General features: G+C 39.2%; 1 protein-coding gene across 6 annotated transcripts in view; it reads right to left on the reverse strand.

Moving 5' to 3' along the window:
• Positions 1 to 24,158, reverse strand: part of LOC137249334 (uncharacterized) — a 62,554-nt gene that overhangs the window by 21,338 nt on the left and 17,058 nt on the right. The window lies entirely within an intron of this gene.

A 24,158-nucleotide genomic window follows, 5' to 3' on the forward strand; every position in this document is an offset into this window, starting at 1 on the left:
TGAGAAATCATTTGCTGTCCAAATAATGCAAAGTACGGGGATGCTCCGATCGTTTGATGATACGAACTCCTTAGGGCTTCAGCGATTTCGGAGATATTCCGGTCCCAGTGTGACTGATCCTTCTTCAGGTAAGCTCTGATACCAGCGGTTATTGAACGGTTCACACGTTCGTTTGCATTGGCCTGCGGACTGTACAAAGCGGTATAAACATGTCTAAATCCACGGGCCGACAACAACGTGTTAAATTGCGAGGATCTGAACTGTTTTCCATTGTCATTCATTATAATTTCGGGAGTTCCGAAAATATTGAAAACATTGTCACGCAAATAGTCGCAAATAGAGGAAGTATTGAACTTTTTAACAGTTTTTAAAAGGCGAAACTTTGTCAAATGGTCTAATACAATGAATATTCCTATGTTTCCTTGCTTGGATCTAGGGTAAGGTCCAAGAAAGTCTACATACAATTTCTGAAGGGGTCTTTGTACCGTGTATTGGGCGGACATTGGCGGTCTTAGCGTTACATTGGGCGATTTGCTTTGTTTGCAAGTTTCACATCGGCTGACGAAGTTCTTGACATTAACCGTCATATTTGCCCAATACACATTATTTCGCAATCGCTCCAATGTTTTTGCGATACCACCATGGCATTTATTTGGCGGACAGTGGGCGTTTTCTATGACTCCCGGAACTAGAGATTTGGGAATCCAAAGCTTCCAATTAAACGATTCCCTTTCCGGATTGCCATCAGCATGTTCGGTCCTTTTATAAAGGAGGTTGTCGATTACCTGTAGGTCAGGCAATCTGCTTTCATTCTCACGGACATGACTTATCAATTTTTGATAATCTTCGGACAAAAACTCGGACGACTGTAAATCAACTAAGGGACGGATCTCAATTTCACGGACTTCACCTACTTCCTCGAAATTTTGTCGCGACAGACATCCAGGTACCACATTGAGTGAACCTTTTCTATGCTCAATATTAAATTTAAAACCTTGCAGTTTGAGAGACCAACGCGTTAGTCGGCTGGATAAGTCAGTTTGTCGCATAAGCCACTGCAAGCTAGCGTGGTCAGTAACTATTGTGAACTCCTGCCCCTCGACATAAGCTCTAAATTTCTTTAAACTTAACAGAGCTGCTAAACACTCGAGCTCTGTCACGCTATAGTTACTTTGCGCTTTGTTCAGCTTTTGCGAAAAATAGGCTATAGGAACCTCAACATCGTCGGCATTCTTTTGGGCCAACACCGCACCAACTCCTAACTTGCTCGCATCACATTGTATGACGAAAGGTTTTGTGTGGTCTGGACTAGCCAGTACTGGTGCTGTACAGAGTTTGTATTTCAGTGTTTCGAAAGCTAGTTGGGCGTCGTCGTTCCATTCAAAACTTTTGGACTTCTTTAGTAGGTTAGTAAGAGGACTTGTCAATGCAGCGAAATTGTCAACGAATCGGCGATACCAGCCCGCCATTCCCAAAAACCGTCTAACTTGCTTGACGTTTGTTGGAACTGGATATTGCGTAACAGCCGAAATCTTTTCGGGGTCGGTACGAATAGTTCCGTTGCCCACGATATACCCCAGATATTTCACTTCCTTTATACAAAATTTACTTTTGTAGACGTTTATGGTCAACCCCGCTTTCCTTTAATGTAGAGCAACTTCAGCAAGGACGGACATATGTGTGTCAAAATCTTCTGACACAATTAATAAATCGTCTAAATAGACGAAAACTTGATCTCTTAAGTAGGGTGGAATTACGTGATCCATCAAGCGACAAAGTGCTTGTGGGGCGTTGCAAAGACCGAAAGGCATGACACGGTATCGGTAAAGCGGACGATTAGGGACGGTAAAACAGGTGTAATCTCGGGACTGTTCGGCTAGGGGAATTTGCCAAAAGGCACGCCTTAAGTCTAGTGAACTTATAAATTTTGCCTTGGGTATTCTGCTAAGAATCCCATCAATATAAGGAAGGGGGTAAGCGTCCTTCACGGTAACGCTATTTACTTTTCTTGAATCAAGACACAGACGGAATTTGCCTGGCTTTTTCACTAACACAACCGGACTGGACCATGGACTATTTGGAGCTTCCTCGATTACACCTAACTTTATCATTTCATCAATTTCGGCATGTACGAGTTTCTCGACAGCTGGTGAAATTGGGAAATAACGCTGCTTTATCGGACGGACATTGGGCTCGAGCTGGATCTCGTACTCCAATAAAGAAGTTTTTCCTAAGCCTTCTTTTTCGAAGCTTGGAAATCGATTTTTAACTAAACTTAACTGATGCTGTTGCTCAACATTCAACGAAAGCTAGTTTTCGTCTTTATAATTTTCATCAAGCGAAATTTCCGAAATAATATTCGGCGCAATTCGGAACTTATGCCAAAAGTCAATTCCTAAAATTATATCCTGGGACATGCTGGGAACAACAAAGAACGTTATCGTTTCGGTTTTGCCTTTATATTGGACACTAAGATCTATTGTACCGAAAACTACTTGGCTTATGCCATCAGCTGTACAAATTGGAACTTGGTGTTTTCGCAATTGTTTTTTAGATATATCTTTTGCTAGCAAACATCCTAAGCAAGAGACTTGCGCTCCGCTGTCTAACAGGCCTAGGTGGTCGCTTTCCAACAACCTAACTTTCGCATATGGTCTTAAATCATTCGCCTTCAGCTGTAGTGAACAAATTACTCTCTTTAAATTTCTTTTATTGGTTTTGACTTTACTCCAAAATTCTTTCATGCGCAGAGTGGAACGCTTTGGACTTTCATATTTATTATAATCGCTACTAAATATCCCATTCCGGACCTCATTGTATCTTTTCAAGCGTTCATCGTACGGTATTATTTGCTTTCTTAAGGGTGTTGTCAAAAACTGTGAGTCAGCAGGGCGTACACTGGCCGCTACGCAGCCAGTTTGATGTTGCGTATATGTGTTGGCGTTATTATTGCTGTCTAGCGTTTGGTGTCGTTGCGAGGGATCTGTCGAGATTCCTCGCTCGCTTTGCAGTTTCCCGGACTACACTTTGGGCATTTTGGACGATACGTGTTTGGTGCGCCACAGCCGTAGCAAAACACCGTACGCTCCTCAAGGCAATCGTAGTATCTATGCCCCTCTTTGTTGCAGTTCCAGCAACCAGGTTTTAATTTGGTAGCTGGCTGAGAAACAGCTTCTACTTGCGCAAATTCGCTTTGCGCTATTGCTTCCTCATCTAGGTCTAAGTCAAGGTAGGCTTAATTCACCTGCTTTCTTGGTAATGGTCGAGAGCTGTTCGTTTGAGAAAAGGGGGTGGTCTTAGCAATTTCGTTAGCAAGACTCTCACCTTTCAAACAGAGTCGGCGCAACTCTGCTACAGAATTAGTTGGTACAAAAAGAAGTTGTTGCCGAAGACGTGGCCGTAAATTATGTTTGAGAATTTCGAGTAACTCTACCTCTGAAAGTGGGGTTTCAAGAGGTTGCGCGATTTTCAATATGGCGTTACGGAATTCATCAAAACATTCATTTTGACCTTGCTTACGCGCGCGAATTAACTCCTTAATCTCGAATTCGCACCTATGCTGCTGAAAATTAGTCCTCAAAGCTTGGCACAGGGCTGGCCAGGTAATTCGTTCTACCGACCTACGGTAACGCCAGTACCAATTTTTGGCCTCATTCATAAACAGACATTGTACGTGTTCGCACAAAATATTAAAATTACCATTAAGTGTGTCTAACACAAGTAACTCTATTCGGGACAAGAAACTATCGACTGAAAGGCGAGACGTGCCGTCAAACTTTACATCCCAACTAGAAATTAGATGCGCTATTCTACTCGTATACGGAACAGTGGACAATTCGCTCAATCGAATTTGGTCAATTTGGTTATGAAAATTAGTACTACTTTGGTTTGGCAATGGAGGTGCATCTCTAGGCCACACTGGTGTTGAGCAGCAGACAAGTTAGCTGGCTGACTTATATCATTGCCTACAGGGACTTGTGGAGCAGGGTTAATATTTAACCGCTCTAAGAAACTGGATAAGGTGTTTTCTATCCTCGCCTCTACTATTTGGGCTACGCGATTTTCCAAACCCTCAAAAACCGTTGCTGACCTCGCAGACACAATTGCTGAGACCATGTTTCTGATGCGCGCTTCATCGTCATTTACTGGTATGTCCCCGCCATGCGCTCCTTCAGCTGACAAACTACTACCATTTGCTGCTCCTTGTTGCTCTGCCCTATGGGACTTATGCAGATTCCCACTGCCACTGGTATTACCTGCGGTGCCCTGAGACATCGTCTTCAACAATCTAGTGTTATATATATTCTGATTAAATTCCCTACTGCGGCAAGGAGCTCTACAGAGTGGACAAGAAGAATTGTTCTTAAGGCACGGCAATAGGCAGTTTCGGTGGAAGCGGTGGTCACACGCGGTAGTTAGTATGTTATCCCTATTCGTAAAAGCTTTCCTACATAGGAAACATCCAGCCTGCAAAGGAGCGTGTTCGTCGCTGTGACGCAATGGCATGTTCCCAAAAAAAAATTATATAGTTTAGCTCAAACAGATTTTTTCTTTTTTTTTTAAGAAAACCAATAAAAAAAAATCACCAAAAATATTAGAAACTTATCCGCTTGTTATGCCCTTAAACGCAAAAAAAAACTTTCGTTTAAAGAAAACCCAACAAAAATCAACATAATTATATCTTTTCCGCTTGTAATTAAACGCGAAAAGGTTATTTATCAAAGAACAAAAATCATCAAAAGAAACTTGGTTTGAGATCATGGTAGTCTCTGTAGTGGTAATGTGGCACAAAGGTGTAAGCAAGGGCATAATATTATAGTGTGCTGTGGCATGCAACGTTTTGAGAAAGAAATATCGGTAGTGATTTATTTGATATACAATCACAATTTCCGAAATATTCAATATAAATATATATATTCTTTCTCAGATGCTAAACAAAAATTTAAAAAATTTATTAAATTGAGGTGGCATCTCGAGAAAGAGTTTGAGATGTACTTGTAGGGATTTACTACACGTTGTTATGAAATACTTGTTATTGTTAAAACCTTAAATTTTTCTTTAAAAATCGAGTTTCAAATTTTTATATTTCATGTTATATTTGATGTGAAATTTTTCATATTACTTTACTTTTGAATTTATCATTAAACGAATATTTAATTAAAAATGTATCGTGAATATTGAACGAATAAATTTATTGAACAATACCAGATGAGTTGAATATCCATAATTACATATCCTGAATATCCAGATGAGTTGAATATCCATAATTACATATCCTGAATATCCAGATGAGTTGAATATCCATAATAACATATCCTGAATATCCATAATAACACATATCCATAAAATTTGGCGACCCCGCCAGGAACCGAAGAGCGTAATCCTTGCGAATTTAAGCTGGAAATTTTATTCAAAGCGGAATATTAGATATATACAACAAACGTATTTCTAGACGTAATCCTTGCGAATTCAAGCTGAAATTTTACTCAAAGCGGAATATTAGATATATACAACAAACGGCCAGCAATCCATACAATTAATATTTCTGGAAGGTTTCTTGGTGTTACTCTATCTTCAGATCAGAAAGATATAGTTCTTCCCATCTAATTTGTATACCATTAGTTAAATTTTACAGCAGTGTAAGTATCTTTTGTATTTTTGTTCATGTGAACGTTTTGAGGACGAATGCTATTAACGGTACAAAGCGGAAATCGTCAACTAGAACACGCCGTACAGTCAAGTTACGACTTATTTGTTGAAGGAGTATAACACAAACTCAAAAGTACATCTGAGTCAGCAGTCAAATTGCCCAATACATACGCACATACATATCCTCAATTATACTCACTGCATCTTGAATCATTTAGAAAGTTCTATACATTTTTGCTCTCAGTTAGTCATCAACAGCGCAGTTATCTATAAAGTAATTCATCACTGCAACAGCAATCGACGGCGTTTATGAGTTACCTTTACATTTGATAAATAATTATGTATATTACAATGTCTACTTGTTCTACTTTCGTCATCGAATTACGTTAATACGTGGATCAGAGCGTCGCTAAAGTGTGTGGTAGTGATTTCGGTCACTACGTTTCGTGTGCATTTCCTGTGCAGTCATTCAGCTGTAACGTTACAACATATCCACATCAATTATTAAATATTTATATATATATGATTATTATATAATTTGATTTTAATTTTATAATATATTTATAGAAGTCTATAGGATTGTTATTTTTTTTTTATTTTTTTTTTTTTTTTGTGAACCTTTTTCAAAATGTTTCATCCTCCGCGTGAAACGGGCGCGGGAGATAGACAAAACAGGTCTCTTATAGATATAGAGGATCCATGTGAGTTCTCATCAGATAATATACGCAATCCTTACGATAGGAATGAAATTTGTGCCACTTCGGTAAAATTACCGCAATTTTGGTCGAACTGTCCAGAAGGATGGTTCGTACATGCTGAGACGCAATTTGCTACAAAAGGTATAACTAGAGATTTGACTAAATACGAGTTTGTAATAACTGCCTTGCCACAAGACATTATTGCAAATGTATTAGATGTTATTCAAAATCCACCTGAAAGTGGAAAATATGACAATTTAAAGAAAACTCTTATTGATAGGCACTCCTTAAGCGAACAGAGAAGATTGGATAAAATTTTATCAGATACTGAGATAGGTGATCGGAAGCCTTCTGAATATTATAGGACCCTTGACCAACTAGCAGGTAATACTATCGATTCAAATTTCCTTAAAAATCTTTGGTTACGTAAACTTCCAAAAAATCTTTATGTTGCATTGACTAGTGCTAATTTAAATAATATTAATGATCTTTTGCAACTGGCAGATAAAATTTGGGAGATAACCAGTGGTAATGAAATTTGTGCAGTTAGAAATAGAGTTGTTACATCTTCTATTAATATTGATGAATTTGGAAAAATTGTAGAGAATTTAGCGAAAGTCACAACAAAAATATGTGAAAGTTTTAATCATTTACAATTAGATATTAACGAGATTAAAACACAAATTAATGACAGACAGTCACGTCCAAAAAGGCGGAATTTTAGTTTTCGCAGGAATTCTCAGTCGCGAGGTAGATCAAAGTCTCAAAACTGGTTATGTAAGTATCATTATCGTTTCGGCAGTAAAGCTCGTAAATGTGAAGAACCGTGTGCTTTCCAGAAAAATGGTCCTAGTCAAACAAACTAGACAGCGCTGTTGTTGCAGCGACTAACAACAGCATTTTGAATTTTTCAACACGTCGCTTGTTTGTATTAGATAAAGAAAGCAAGCTAAAATTCTTAATAGATAGTGGTGCTGAGATTTCAGTTCTTCCTTCATCTAAATTCAAAATTTACAAAAAATCTTCAGATATTATTTTAACGGCTGCTAATGGCAGCATGATTTCGACTTATGGAAAAAAATTATTAAAACTTAATTTGGGACTCCGTCGAGAACTTCCGTTTGTATTTCTTATTGCAGATATTTCAAAACCGATCATAGGTGCAGATTTTTTAGAAAAATATGGACTTTTAATAGATATAAAGAATAAGAAATTAATAGATCCTCTAACTAGTTTATCTGTAGATGCTATATCCGGGTTTTGCAATATTTCATTGCCTAAATTATTTTCAGTTGAAAATCAATATACAAAACTTTTAAAAAATTTTCCTTCTTTAACTTCTGAGCCAGATTATAATAAAAAGGTTAATCATTCAACAGTTCATCATATTATAACGAATGGAATATTACCTTTTTGTAGGCCAAGACGTTTAGATCCTGTTAAATTTAAAATAGCAAAGACTGAATTCGATTTTTTATTAAAATCAGGAATATGCCGTCCATCTAAATCACATGGAACATCGCCATTACATTTAGTACCTAAGAAAGACGCAAATGACTGGCGTCCTTGCGGAGATTATCGTAGGATTAATTTAATCACTGTACCTGATCGATACCCTTTGCCACACATACATGATTTACATATCGAATTCAAAAATAAAACAATATTTTCAAAGATAGATTTGGTTAGGGCTTACCATCAGATACCTGTTGCGGAAGAAGACATTCATAAGACTGCCATAACTACACCTTTTGGAATGTTCGAATTCATCAGAATGCCTTTTGGATTACGAAATTCAGCTCAAACATTCCAAAGGTTTATAAATGAAGTGTTGCACGATTTAGATTTTATATTTGTTTATTTGGACGACATACTGATAGCTAGTAAAGATGAATCAGAACATTTACAACATCTTAATATACTATTTCAACGTTTAGATAAGTACGGATTGAACATCAAGCCATCTAAATGCGTTTTTGGAGTAGGTAAAATTAATTTCCTAGGTTACAACATATCGTCTGAAGGTATTCAACCATCAGCAGAGAAAATTCAATCAATTCTTGATTTTGGACGACCAATGTCAGTCAAACAAATGCAACAGTTTGTGGGAATGGTAAATTTTTATCATAGGTATATACCAGAGCTTGCTGGAATGCTAGACCCAATATACAGCATGATAACGAAAGCATCGAAGAGCAAAGATAAAGTACTTGATTGGTCTGATGAAACATTGCAGGCATTTGAGAAAGTAAAAGAGAGTTTTGCTAAGAAAACATTGTTAACACATTTCAACAGTGAAGCAATTCTTTCTGTTGCTGTAGACGCATCAAATAGGGCTATTGGAGGAGTTCTTCAACAGGAAATCAACAATACTAATGAACCGTTAGCTTTCTTCTCTAAGAAACTTAGTCCGTCTGAATGTAAATATAGTACTTTTGATAGAGAGTTACTCGCTATTTATTTAACTATTAAACACTTTAAACATTGGTTGGAAGGTAGATCTTTTACGGTTTATACGGATCACAAGCCACTTACATTTGCATTAAATTCAAAGGTGGATCGAAGTCCAAGACAGACAAAACATTTGGAGTTCATATCCCAATTTACTAGTGACATTAAATACATAAAAGGGGAATTAAACTGTGTTGCGGATGCGTTGTCAAGGATACCTGAAGTTTTAACGTTAGAAACCATTGATGTAAATTTAAAAGAGTTATTTATTGAACAAGGAAAAGATGATGAAATAAAATCATTAGTAGAAAATCTAAATTGTAGACATAAATTAGAACTAATATCAGTTCCATTTTTAAATATTAAAATTTGGTGTGAGACATCACTTAATTTAACAAGGCCATATATACCTCAAGTGTTAAGAAAACAAGTAAGGAAGGCTAAGTTCGGGTGTAACCGAACATTACATACTCAGTTGAGAGCTATGGAGACAAAATAAGGAAAATAAACCTGGGGTAACCCTGGAATGTGGTTGTATGACATGTGTATCAAATGAAAGGTATTAAAGAGTATTTTAAGAGAGAGTAGGCCGTAGTTCTATGGATGGACGTCATTTAGGGATATCGCCATAAAGGTGGACCAGGGCTGACTCTAGAATTTGTTTGTACGATATGGGTATCAAATGAAAGGTGTTACTGAGGATTTTAAGAGGGAGTGGGCCATAGGTCTATCGGTGGACGCCTTTTCGAGAAATCGCCATAAAGGTGGACCAAGGGTGACTCTAGAATGTTTGTACGATATGGGTATCAAATGAAAGCTGTTAATGAGTATTTTGAAAAGGAGTGATCCTTAGTTCCATAGGTGGACGCCGTTTCGAGATATCACCATAGAGGTGGACCAGGGGTGTCTCTAGAATGTGTTTGTACGATATGGGAATCAAATGAAAGTTGTTACTGAGCATTTTAAGAGGGAGTGGGCATTAGGTCTATAGGTGGACGTCTTTTCGAGATATCGCCATTAGGGTGGGCCAGGGGTGACTCTAGAATGTTTGTACGATATGGGTATCAAACGAAAAGTGTTACTGAGCATTTTAAGAGGGAGTGGGCATTAGGTCTATAGGTGGACGCCTTTTCGAAATGTCGCCATTAGGGTAGGCCAGGGGTGACTCTAGAATGTGTTTGTATGATATGGGTATCAAATGAAAGATGGTAATGAATATTTTAAAAGCGAGTAAGCCTTAGTTCTATAGGTGGACGCCTTTTCGAGATATCGCCATAAAGGTAGAGCAAGGGTGACTCTAGAATGTTTGTACGATATGGGTATCAAACGAAAGGTGTTACTGAGCATTTTAAGAGGGAGTGGGCAGAGGTCTATAGGTGGACGCCTTTTCGAGATATCGTCATTAGGGTGGGCCAGGGGTGACTCTAGAATGTGTTTGTACGATATGGGCATCAAACGAAAGGTGTTACTGAGCATTTTAAGAGGGAGTGGGCACTAGGTCTATAGGTGGACGCCCTTTCGAGATATCGCCATTAGGGTGGGCCAGGGGTGACTCTAGAATGTTTGTACGATATGGGTATCAAACGAAAGGTGTTACTGAGCATTTTAAGAGGGAGTGGGCATTAGGTCTATAGGTGGACGCCTTTTCGAGATATCGCCATAAAGGTGGACCAAGGGTGACTCTAGAATGTTTGTACGATATGGGTATCAAACGAAAGGTGTTACTGAGCATTTTAAGAGGGAGTGGGAATTAGGTCTATAGGTGGACGCCTTTTCGCGATATCGCCATTAGGCTGGGCCAGGTGTGACTCTAGAATGTTTGTACGATATGGGTATCAAACGAAAGGTGTTACTGAGCATTTTAAGAGGGAGTAGGCATTAGGTCTATAGGTGGACGCCCTTTCGAGATATCGCCATTAGGGTGGGCCAAGGGTTACTCTAGAATGTGTTTGTACGATATGGGTATCAAATGAAAGGTGTTACTGAGCATTTTAAGAGGGAGTCGGCATTAGGTCTATAGGTGGACGCCCTTTCGAGATATCGCCATTAGGGTGGGCCAGGGGTGACTCTAAAATGTTTGTACGATATGGGTATCAAACGAAAGGTGTTACTGAGCATTTTAAGAGGGAGTGGGCATTAGGTCTATAGGTGGACGCCTTTTCGAGGTATCGCCATTAGGGTGGACCAGGGTGACTCTAAAATGTGTTTGTACGATATGGGTATCAAATGAAAGGTGGTAATGAGTATTTTAAAAGGGAGTAATCCTTAGTTCTATAGGTGGACGCCTTTTCGAGATATCGCCATAAAGGTGGACCAAGGGTGACTCTAGAATGTTTGTACGATATGGGTATCAAACGAAAGGTGTTACTGAGCATTTTAAGAGGGAGTGGGAATTAGGTCTATAGGTGGACTTTTCGAGAAATCGCCATTAGGGTGGGCCAGGGGTGACTCTAGAATGTTTGTACGATATGGGTATCAAACGAAGGGTGTTACTGAGCATTTTAAGAGGGAGTGGACATTAGGTCTATAGGTGGACGCCTTTTCGAGATATCGCCATTAGGGTGGGCCAGTGGTGACTATAGAATGTTTGTACGATATGGGTATCAAACGATAGGTGTTACTGAGCATTTTAAGAGGGAGTGGGCATTAGGTCTATAGGTGGACGCCTTTTCGAGATATCGCCATTAGGGTGGGACAGGGGTGACTCTAGTATGTGTTTGTACGATATGGATATCAAATTAAAGGTATTAATGAGGGTTTTAAAAGCGAGTGGCCCTTAGATGTATATGTGAAGGCGTTCTCGCGATATCGACCAAAATGTGGACCAGGTAATCCAGAAAATCATCTGTCGGGTACTGCTAATTTATTTATATATGCAATACCACTAACACTATTCCTGCCAAGATTCCAAGGGCTGTTGATTTCGCCTTGTAGAACTTTTTCATTTTCTTCTACTTAATATGGTAGGTGTCACACCCATTTTACAAAGTTTTTTCCAAAGTTATATTTTGCGTCAATAAACCAATCCAGTTACCATGTTTCATCCCTTTTTTCGTATTTGGTATAGAATTATGGCATTTTTTTCATTTTTCGTAATTTTCGATATCGATAAAGTGGGCGTGGTTATGGTCGGATTTCGGCCATTTTTTATACCAAGATAAAGTGAGTTCAGATAAGTAAGTGGGCTTAGTTTAGTAAAGATATATCGGATTTTGCTCAAGTTATTGTGTTAACGGCCGAGCGGAAGGACAGACGGTGGACTGTGTATAAAAACTGGGCGTGGCTTCCACCGATTTCGCCCATTTTCACAGAGAATAGTTACCGTCATAGAATCTATGCTCCTACCAAATTTGAGAAGGATTGGTAAATTTTTGTTCGACTTATGGCAATAAAAGTATTCTATACAAACTAAATGAAAATGGGCGGAGCCACGCCCATTTTGAGATTTTCTTTTATTTTTGTATTTTGTTGCATCATATCACCACCGGAGTTGAATTTTGACTTAATTTACTTATATACAGTAAAGATATTAAATTTTTTGTTAAAGTTTGAATTTAAAAAAATTTTTTTTTAAAAAGTGGGCGTGTTCTTCATCCAATTTTGCTAATTTTTATTTAGCGCATATATAGTAATAGTAGTAACGTTCCTGCCAAATTTCATCATGATATCTTCAACGACTGCCAAATTACAGCTTGCAAAACTTTTAAATTACCTTCTTGTAAAAGTGGGCGGTGCCACGCCCATTGTCCAAAATCTTACTAGTTTTCTATTCTGCGTTATAACGTCAACCCATCTACCAAGTTTCGTCGCTTTATCTGTCTTTTGTAATGAATTATCGCACTTTTTCGGTTTTTCGAAATTTTCGATATTCAAAAAGTGGGCGTGGTTATAGTCCGATATCGTTCATTTTAAATAGCGATCTGAGATGAGTGCTCAGGAACCTATATACCAAATTTCATCAAGATACCTCAAAATTTACTCAAGTTATCGTGTTAACGGACGGACGGACGGACGGACGGACGGACATGGCTCAATCAAATTTTTTTTCGATCCTGATTATTTTGATATATGGAAGTCTATATCTATCTCGATTCCTTTATATATGTACAACCAACCGTTATCCAATCAAACTTAATATACTCTGTGAGCTCTGCTCAACTGAGTATAATTAGTGTTTGAGAAATTACATGGTATAGCCCACGTTGGTATTAAAGCAACACGCCGGTTAATCACTAATAGATACTTTTGGCCAGGAATGAATAAAGATGTAAACCAGTGGGCGAAAGAGTGCATTAATTGTCAAAAAAAGTAAAATTTACAGACATACAAAATCGCAAGTTTCGAAAATACCAATTCCAAAAGGACGTTTTGAACATGTACATTTAGATATCGTTGGACCTCTTCCTCCATCACATGATTTTAGGTATATATTAACTTTAATAGATAGGAATTCTCGTTGGCCAGAAGCATATCCTCTTCAAAATATTTCCGCGAAAAATGTGGCAGAAACTTTCTTTCGTGAGTATATATCACGATTTGGAGTTCCGTTGACAATTACAACTGATCAGGGAGCGCAATTTACATCGCAGGTTTTTACAGAGCTCTCAAAACTATTAGGAAGTCATAAAATCATAACCACTGCTTACCATCCGCAAGCTAATGGAATAGTTGAACGCTTTCATAGGCAACTTAAAGCTTCAATTATGGCAAGTGGAAGTGCAGCTGAATGGTATGAGGATTTACCTATAGTGTTGTTAGGTTTGCGATCATCCTATAAAGAAGACATTCAATCTACAGCTGCAGAGATGGTATATGGGGAAAATCTAAGACTTCCTTCACAAATGGTAGTTCGATCTGAAAATAACTTTGACTCATCTGATGTTCTGTTAAAATTAAAACAAAATTTAAAGAATTGTGCATCAAACATATCTCATCATAAAAATTCACTAGTTTATGTTCCAAAAGATTTATATGATTGCAAGTTTATATTAGTTAGAGTTGATAGAAAGAGAACTGGATTACAAGAGCCATATGAAGGACCATTTGAGGTAATAGAGAAAACACCAAAGTGGTTCAAAATTAATTATTATAATAAATTCATGAATATTTCTATAGACAGAATTAAACCTGCATATTTGGATGCGAGTAAATATAATTGTTTGAATAAAACAAAAAGAGTTACATTTAATTTGTTAAATATGGAACAATTTGGAAGAGGGGAGTAGTGTAGGGATTTACTACACGTTGTTATGAAATACTTGTTATTGTTAAAACTTTAATTTTTCTTTAAAAATCGAGTTTAAAATTTTTATATTTCATGTTATATTTGATGTGAAAATTTTCATATTACTTTACTTTTGAATTTATCATTAAACGAATATTTAATTAATGTATCGTGAATATTGAACGAATAAATTTATTGAACAATACCAGATGAGTTGAATATCCATAATTACATATCCTGAATATCCAGATGAGTTGAATATCCATAATAACATATCCTGAATATCCATAATAACACATATCCATAAAATACTTACTATTTTAAAACTTGCATATATTTTCTTCTGCATTGTAGCAAACGTGAACACCTGGTAAGTCAATTGGCATTTAGCCTTAATGACGAAAATTCCAGAAAGTGTATCGCGTATTTTTGCACAAAACCAAAAGAAGTGTCATGCTTAAACAGTTCCCTAAATACGAAGTCTTAACGCGGTACGCATCCCAAAGCATTTAGCCTATAAGATGGTCAATTCCAGCAAAAATTCTTCGCATCCATACAAAACCGTTTGAATACAGCAATAATCGAAAAAAATATTCAAAAATTTATAAAATGTTAATCTAATAAAAAAAATATTCCAAAAGCAGACAGACTATTTGATTCAGGGAGTGAATCATGTATGTGGAGCCAATATTTAACAAAATCACACAAAAGTTGCTTTCCTCTATCGGGCTACACGTTGGGCGCCATTTTATCTGTTATGATATCCATCGACTGAGTGTGCGATAGGCACATTCAGGGACAAAAGAGCAGCAGTGCTTGTGGCAAAGTGCAATGACCACGCCGTGTGCACTGGCGTGTAGGCCCGGAGCTTCAGCTTCGTGGATTCTTTAAACGTGATCACGGCACAGCACTAGTCTCCCCAGTCAATGGTCAAACAGCATAAATTGTTTTGCACACTGGGATACCCTACCATAAGAAGAATAAGAATAGGACAAACGCACTTGCATGCCACACTTCAGCCATATGACACACCGTATACTCACCTTTATGCATGGCAGCTCATTGTTGCAACGATGGGTGGCTGCGCCTGTACCCGCCCTACCATTGGCCTCATGGTTGTTATTGAGGCCCCGTTATTTTACCACTAACCTCCCATGTCACAAACCAAAGGAAAACAAACTTATGTACACATTATTAGTTATTATTCACAAAATCAATGCATTATACAAGTTGGTTAGTTTTAGCCTAGCTGACCTGAATTTAATTCACAAAATAGGTTTTGATTTTAAACAGTAGAAAGTATATGAAAGAAAGTATAAAAAAAAATTAAATGGTAGAACAATAATCATTACTGCGTGTACACTGAATTGTATCTTGCCATCAAAAATGAATATACATATGTATGTAAAGATGTATGCGCGCATATCATTACGCATATGCACAAAAAAAAAAAAATAAAAAAAAAATGTATTTCACACTAAGATTGTATGTTTAAAGAAAAGGAAACTTCACTTGATATATTAATATCTATTCAAGTACAAATGTACATGCATATGTATGTACAGGCGTGTGCGTAAATGTATATATGCACATATAATCAAAAATACAATATTAATAAATTGGTAAATTTACATTAGGTATATGGGGCATTAGGTAATCACAAATAATTTCATCTTCATATATATATATAGCATTTCTACCTAGCGTCGAAGATCTTCTTGCTTGGAGAGATGTGTTTCCATTCCTTAAATAAGAATTAAAACATTTCCTAAGCTAATTACAAAATATATATGTTTAAATGGTCAAAAGAAAATGACTTAATAATATTAGCCAACCGCAAATGTTGGCAATCATGTTAAATATTAAAGTATTATGAAGAGAACTCAGTTAAGAAAAATATCTATAATAAATGGTTGCTTCGAACGATGTCATATAACCTTTGTTAATATTGCATCATACAGCTCTCTCTCAAACATGTCCACTTCACTCACATGTGTTTGATCGTAAAATGCTGGAGAGTCTGCTGTACAACAAAAACAACAAAAATATTATATTGTGCGTTTAGCTAACTACACTTTGGTAAGTAATGCATTTTGACCAACTTTTCGAAGTTGGCTAACTTAAGCTATAGTGGATCGTAAAAATAAAGGGCCTAAATCTCCTTAAGGCTTTCTTTAAGTCTAGCTGCTAGTATAACAATACTAGTTATTGCATTAACTTTTATAAAATTAATTCAGATTTCTCTGCAACATTTTATGTATCCAAATTTTATGTTTCTAAACCTAAACTAACGAAGAAGAACTCGTTCGAGTTTGAGTTGGAACTCTTAAACAAATTTAGATTATATATATGTTATGTGTATGTATATTAAAAATCTAATTTTTACATTGTCGTTGAATAATTTACATTTCCTTATATGATTTGGGGTTTTGAAGACTCCAACGATGATGAAACGTATGTTAAAACAAGATTTTATGTACGGCCTAGGTGAAGGTCAGGGGCATGTAGATTTTCAGGAACTGGTGATGACTTGATGCTTATCACCGTGGAAGCGGAATGCGGGTGAAGTAAAGGGGAGGGTTGCTTGCGATTCGCACAAGCAACCCGCATGCATATGATGCAAAAATATGCTGGCAAGTAGATTTTCGGAAAAATGTGGTGTTTGTTTTCGTGTAGAAAGAATCTGCGGAAGAAACCGATACCGCTCTATTAGAAATTTTTCTTTCACTTTCAACACCACACACTTTAATATCAAACAAGGGATAAAAGGGTTTAATTCTTTAAAGAAAAAGCATAAAGACTTACCACAGATATGTATGTACTCCTGCTCAAGGTGGCTTTGATATGCTGACGACGGGAACGTTAGTATAATTAAAAAAATGTGTATTAAGTCGTACGGGCTTGCCGAATTTATCGATTCAATCGAACACAAAAATTCCAGCTTTTATATCTAATAAAACTTAGTGGATATTTATATATATCACACAACTTCACTTTTATTAGATATTACACTTTTATAAGTCTATTCATAAATTCACTCCGATTTGCTAATTAAACTTTACCACGACCACGATGTTGATTCGATCAGATATCCACAGGAAAAGGAACGATGGTTGCTTCAGGAAGTTATATTAGACCCTCGAGTTTACCATATGTGTCGATAATTTAGTTTAAAAACATGTTTCTTTTTTTTGACATTAACAGAGGTAGAGTATTGAAGTTGAAACAGTGGTGGCCAAGCAAAAAAATGAGAGACAATATCAATGAAAACTAAAAGCAGCTATAAATTAAGGTGAAGAAAAAAAATGAAATTATATTTGCGGCTTAGTACTACGGTACAAGTTATAATATATAGAGTTAATGCAATAAAGTGAATTTTATATGAAAACGATTTGCAAGGTGCCCCGAAATACAAATTTATTGTAAGCGAACCTTGGACACGGCGAGTATACCCCAGCACTTATTGAAGAAGCACCGGGGCAAGAAAATGCTTCGTTACAATTAGCGCCCGAGCAGGGACCCTGCAAATCGTATAACGTCAGAAGGAGCATTCCTGACTAGAAACCTAACCGTAAAATGGCCGACCAGATTGACGCCACGTGGTTAGACAACATTCCAAAGGAGCAACTGATATCCATCACACAGGAATTGGATATTGAGCAGACAGGCACCACCCGGGAGATCCGAAAGCGCATAGCAGCACTGGCTTCGAAAACAAATGTTGACTCGGAAATACACGCAAAATGTGTATCCCTAGAAGCCGCTTATAAGGAAACTACAGACACAAGTGAGTTAAATGAGGTTAAGACACCGATTCCGTCGAACGGAGGGGGAAACATGAACATCGCCGATAGACCAGCAGAGCAAGACCAGTTCGCGTTTCCTACCAGGAACACAGTACCCCCACAACAGTACTCATCATCAGGAATAGCGGTAACATCCAACGGTACATCTCAGACACCTCCGCGAAATACGCAACCCGCGCAACCGTACTTACCATCGGGAACAACGGTACCAGCCATAAATTATACATCTCAGGTAACTCAAGCACCGACTGTTGTGTTCGCACCCATCATCGACCAAGTGCGGAAGTGGTCAGTTAAGTACGACGGTGGACGGGATCCGTTAGCGTTCATCGAGCTGCTAGAGGAGTTAGCCGAAGTGTACGCGCTAAACGTGGATCTCCTACCAAAAACCATGCTACTAGGGGGCACCGCGCTACAATGGTATGCGCACTGGGAAAGGTGGACAAGCTTCAAGCAGGATTTCTTATGTTTCTTCCTGCCAGTCAGGTATTTCGAGCGTCTCGAGGACGACATACGCCAACGGAGGCAGCATAACAGGGAAAAGTACAAGGATTACGTGCTAGCGATACAGAGCTTGATGAGACACGCAAGATACACCAGCGAACAGCGGCTGGAAGGAATCTTCCTTAATAGCCACCCCGATTACCTACTTTACATCCGTCGGAGGGACTTCACCAATCTCGCAGAACTCTTATCCCTTGCCGAGGAATACGAGAGCATACATGAGGACTATCGAAGACCATCAGGCGGACATCGCCGCGAAGTTACGCGACACATCGCAGGTGACACGACCCTGGTATCACCACCGAAACCTGCAGCCCCACCACCGCCACCACCACCGAACGTACCGCACCACACGCCTCCAGGCAATCAGTGATTCGACTCCAACAACGTATGCAGGAGGTGCGGTGAACAAGGACACTGCGCCAATAGATGCCGAAACCCACGGAAAATTTTTTTCTGGGAGAGTGGCCGCAGTGATATACGCACAATCGAATGCTGCCGTCGACGTCAGGGAAACGACAGAGGGCTAAGAACAAGGCGCAGTGAGCCCAAAGAACCCAGCGCCGAATCGGCAGTAGTAATGTACCAAGAGCATGGCCGCCTTTACGCCGTAGCCAGACTCGGCGCGGAATCAGCCGAGGCGGTCATCGATACAGGGGCATAGAGAAGTTTCGTTTCGAGCAGCCTTGCAGAACGTGTGGTAAACTCTGGGAGCGGAGAAATGGTGAGAGTGGCCATCAAAATAACGATGGAAAACGGGAATAGCACCACAATATTCGACGTCATAAGGACTGAGGTACGCCTCGGAGAAGCGTCACACCACACAGTTTTACACGTCATGTCCGGAACAATTGACGACATCATACTGGGCCTAGATACGCTAGGGATCATGGGAGCAACCATATCCTGCGGAGGAGGTCATCTCGCGCTATCCAGGCCAGTTACACAGCATACATTGCCACCAATCGAGCTGACACAGATCACGGAGGAGGTAACGCCACCAGGCAAGGACAACAATAACATACAAGATAGGATCAACACGATCAACGGTGCCTACGATGAGGACGAGTGCGCGGTTTTCTGGCAAAAGAACTCCGAAAGTTCGAGAGCATGAGTGGGGTGACGACAATAGCCCAGCACAAGATTATCTTGACGAAAGACCGCCCTATCAAGCAACGTTACTTCCCACGCAACCCAGCTATGCAGACCACCATCAACAACGAAGTTGACGAATTACTTCAGAAAGGATGCATCGAGCCATTCTCTAGCCCACACAGTGCACCAATCGTACTAGCCAAGAAGAAAACCGGGAAGTGGAGGTTATGCGTGGACTATCGGCAGCTCAACGCCCGATCCGTACCCGACGCATACCCCTTACCCAGAATACAACATATACTGGACAAGCGTTACCCCAAGGAAATGGGGATACAACAACAATTCACGGCGCCCTACGCCCCGCAAGAAAACCCAACGGAACGGGCGAACAGAACAATCAAGAGGATCATAGCACAACTCACCAGATCACAGCACAACAGATGGGACGACCTTCTCCCGGAGATCGAGCTGGCCATCAACACCAGTGTGGCCGCGTCCACAGGATACAGTCTAGCTTTCCTGGTACAAGGACGGGAACCGCGACTACCAGGGGCATTGTTGGACGAGGTCAACCTGGGGAGGGGCACAGCCACCACCACGGCAGAAGAAAAATCCGACAGAATGCAAGAGGCATTCAGAATAGTGAGGCAGAACATGGAACGAGCGGCGGCAGACCATCTAAGGCGGAGAAAATGGACCCCCGTGGTCGGCGAACTAGTGCCCGCAAAGGAACACCATCTCTCCGAGGCCGGGGAAAATTTCGCGGCAAAGTTGGCCCCCAAATATGACGGACCCTACCAAATCCTAGGATATGTATCACCAGTGATACTCAAACTACAAAAACCCAACGGCGGAAAGGAGAAGACGGCCAACATCGCGGAACTAAAGGCATATCATGCAGCAGAGATCATCGCGTGAAATTAAAATAAATAAAAAAAAAAAAAATATTTATTAATATCAAGGATGGGAGGATAAGCAAGCACCGGTCATTCTATCAGAAACCCTCGAGGTGATAACAACGTTCTCTTGCTACGAAATTTCTTTACAAATTAACAATCTACAATGGAGAGCTATAACGCTAAACTGACCAACATCATCAAGCGTATGCGACAGCGCTACGAAGAGGAGGAAACGAGGGATCAAATAAAACCTCATTAACTTAGCCCACACAAAACGACCCCACAACATATTTAACACAGCATTAACACAACAGCCAGTCACAAAAAGCCTTAGCAACACGACAAACCAACAAGTATCAGCAACACAACTAGCGATCACAACATTTAATAGCAACACGGTACGGCGGAGCATCGCCTCAGCAATACAGTTAGACGCCGACACAAGGCGTGGCAGAGCATCGCTCAGCAATAACAGTAGGCTCCGACGCAAGACACAGCATAGTCACGCTAACTTACGACGCAGGCCGCAACAGCGCTACGCTAACATACGACGTTGACCGCAGCAGAGTTACCCAAATATACGACGTCCACCATACCAGAGTTACACTCACGCAGACGCACCGACATAAGCCGCAGCAGAGACGCGCAGTCGCTAGCCGTAAGAGAGCCACGCCGACGCAGGGCGCCACAGAGATACATTTACGCACACTCAGGCAACGACCAGCAAGGCGTCCTAACGGAACGATCCTAACGGGACACGAGGACCGTTAGCCCACCACTAATCATAGAGCAAGCATCAAACGAAGTGAAGAATACATACATATCTTTCTTTTATTACATTTTTTTTATTATAGTTATAATATATAGAGTTAAAGCAATAAAGTGAATTTTATATGAAAACGATTTGCAAGGTGCCCCGAAATACAAATTTATTGTAAGCGAACCTTGGACACGGCGAGTATACCCCAGCACTTATTGAAGAAGCACCGGGGCAAGAAAAAGCTTCGTTACAACACAAACCAGCAGCTCGAAGTGATGAGGTATCTCACACACACATGTAGTCATGAGCCGAAGTTCTTAAGGGCCAATTAAACTTACTTAATCCTAATGCCATAGTCGTAACCATACCCGTATCAATAAGCATCTCCATTGTGATCAATTAATGGTGCCATAACCTTAAACATCTGACATTTTAATAAAAATGAGGAAAACGCAAAAAATTACAAATATATTCCACAAACAATAAATCTCTTAGTCAAAACGTATTCAAAACAATAAATGAAATATACAAAAAGTTAATAAATTCACCAACTCAAATATTTTTAGGTTATGAATATGGCGAAAAACCAAAAACCAATTGGTTGGCTATGATATGGTTATAGCTTTAGCGTTATGGTATGGCACCATTAATCGATTACATCGATTTCCATAAGGTTGGTTCGTTCAGCTGTTTTATCTGGTTATGGATAAGTCACCATTAATTGGCCCTTTACTCACACATACGCACGCATACAACTAAATACCAAGCAGGTGGTACAAGAGTTCTAGAAGGTGAAACGTCTAGACCTTTGGAGAAATATGCGGACGAGGCAACAGTGAGTATAAAAGCAGCGCAAGCTGAGTAATAACTAATCAGTTTTGATTTAAACACGCTATTGGTTGTGAAGTACTACTTCCAAAGTAATCTGAATAAAGCCCAGTTTGCAATACTGAATATTGGAGTAATTTATTCAACAGTTTAGCGATTCGAACGTTGGCAGAAGGTGCATAATAACAAGGATTTCCCTAAATTCGTTACAATATCTATAAATTTCATAAACCTGAAAATTGTTCACACTATATTAAGTACAAAGAAGTTTCAAATTTAGGCTCACACTTTTAACCGTGTACTTGCTTTGTGGTTTATTAATGATTGGGCTCCTAACATACAAACACATATTTTGGATATTTTAAGATTTGGTCATGATAGACGTTGTGCCAGGGTAACCTGAACCTCTCTAGGCAGATTGCCCTTTTCTTCTGCGATAGGTGGTGACTGAGTTTCAATACCAGCTTTCGTTGAACAGAAGTCGACTTAAGATGGCCAACAGCGTGCGAACGTCGTTGATGACTTGCCGGCATCATATGGTTGTTTCATATTTTGCGGGATTTCGGTTGGTGGCGTTAACGGCAGAGCTCCATCTTGCTTGTAAATTTATGCATTAAGCAGCTAATTAAACACTCCCGTAAAAAGACTCTACAGCCCGAATGGCTTATGAAGATTTTTATTTTGCTCTATTTGATTCCATTCGTATCTTTCGATTTGTGTCTCACTGTGTAGATGAAGCTCAGGCATCAGGTTCAGGTTATAAAACCAGCTCAACTTATGCAGAATGAAGTGATGTAATCACTATATTTCTTTATGTTACGTACAACAGACATTTACAGTGAGGTCATTTTGTCCTTTTGAAACCCCGATAGTTTCGATTTCTACCTGGACGAAAGATAGGGCGTTGCAAAAGCTTATCAGACCAATTCTAAATATTCGCGCGGAATTTTGTTCTCGCGGATTTTTTTATTCCCGCGGAAAAATTCCTCCAATTCTTTTCTCCTAGGGAGAAGAATAATTGGGGAATAGGAATTTCGAATTTTCGAAGTCAGCTGTTTTGTCAATTGAAATTTCGTTGCGCATTTCTTATTTTGTTTAAAAAATTGTAAAGTTTAATTATTGTTGCCAATTTGTTTGAAATTAAGAAATAAGGTATAAACAATGCACATTATTGCATTTTATGTGGTATTCACTGAAATGAGTAATGAATTGGTGCCACAGCAACATCAACAGAGCAGCATAAGAAGAAGACCGGCGGAGTTGCTGCATTCATTCTGCAAAGCATTTTTCGGGCGGCCAAGTCGAGTTGAGTTCGCCTTTCGCCATATGCCAAAATCTATTTTAGCCTTCTTAAAAAATCCTTGCGCAATTTCTGGATGGCTGCATCAAATATGCGAAGAGCTCTTCCGTTGCTTATGATATATTTTTCGACTAAAAATAAAGAATATTGTGGTTGTTGTTGTCGTTGTATTAACAGTGAGAATATTGTGGTAGAATGCAAATACATAATTTAGCACAAATTTGTACAAATAAGTGTTATTCATTAAAATAACCAATTTCTTTTAACTATTTTGATGCATTCCCTTTAATTTAACTAGTGAAAAAACTCCTATGAAATGGCAGAGAAATCTCCCTCTCCCTCACATTCATAATACCTACTTTTCTCCCATAACCGGTTTCCGCTTTTTCGAACATTGTTCAGAATAGGAGGAAAGGGAGAAGTGAAAAAACTCACAAGGAATATTTATTTAGAATACGAGGAATGGGAGAAGGGAAAAAACTCGCACGGAATTTTCGTTTAGAATTGGGCTGTATATATTTGGTCAAAAGCTCCGTATGGTAATACACCCAAGTCGGAATTATAAATATAAAAGATCCAGTAACCCGTTGCCAATATAAACCTTTTATGTTTTTGTTGCAGCGATAAGGACACTCCCCGAAGGCCTTGGGGAGTGTTATCGATGTTGATGGTCCTTTGCCGGATGCAGATCCAGTACGTTGCGGTACCAAGCCCGACCATCTCGGGAACGATTTGTTATGACGACGAAGGTCGCATACCTTCTAGGCCATCCCGCCCTCACACCCCCTAGATCCATGGGGAGTTCGGGGTCGCCAGAGCCTCGGCAGTTAATGATACAGGATTCGCCACGGGTAGGTGAGGTTGACAATTGGGTTTGGAGAAGCTATATATTGCGCTGGCAAACTGAAAGGTTTTCGCTACACAACTCCTTGAATCTATTTGGT

This window comes from Eurosta solidaginis, chromosome 4, assembly GCF_040869045.1.
Source record: "Eurosta solidaginis isolate ZX-2024a chromosome 4, ASM4086904v1, whole genome shotgun sequence".
Taxonomy (NCBI): domain Eukaryota; kingdom Metazoa; phylum Arthropoda; class Insecta; order Diptera; family Tephritidae; genus Eurosta; species Eurosta solidaginis.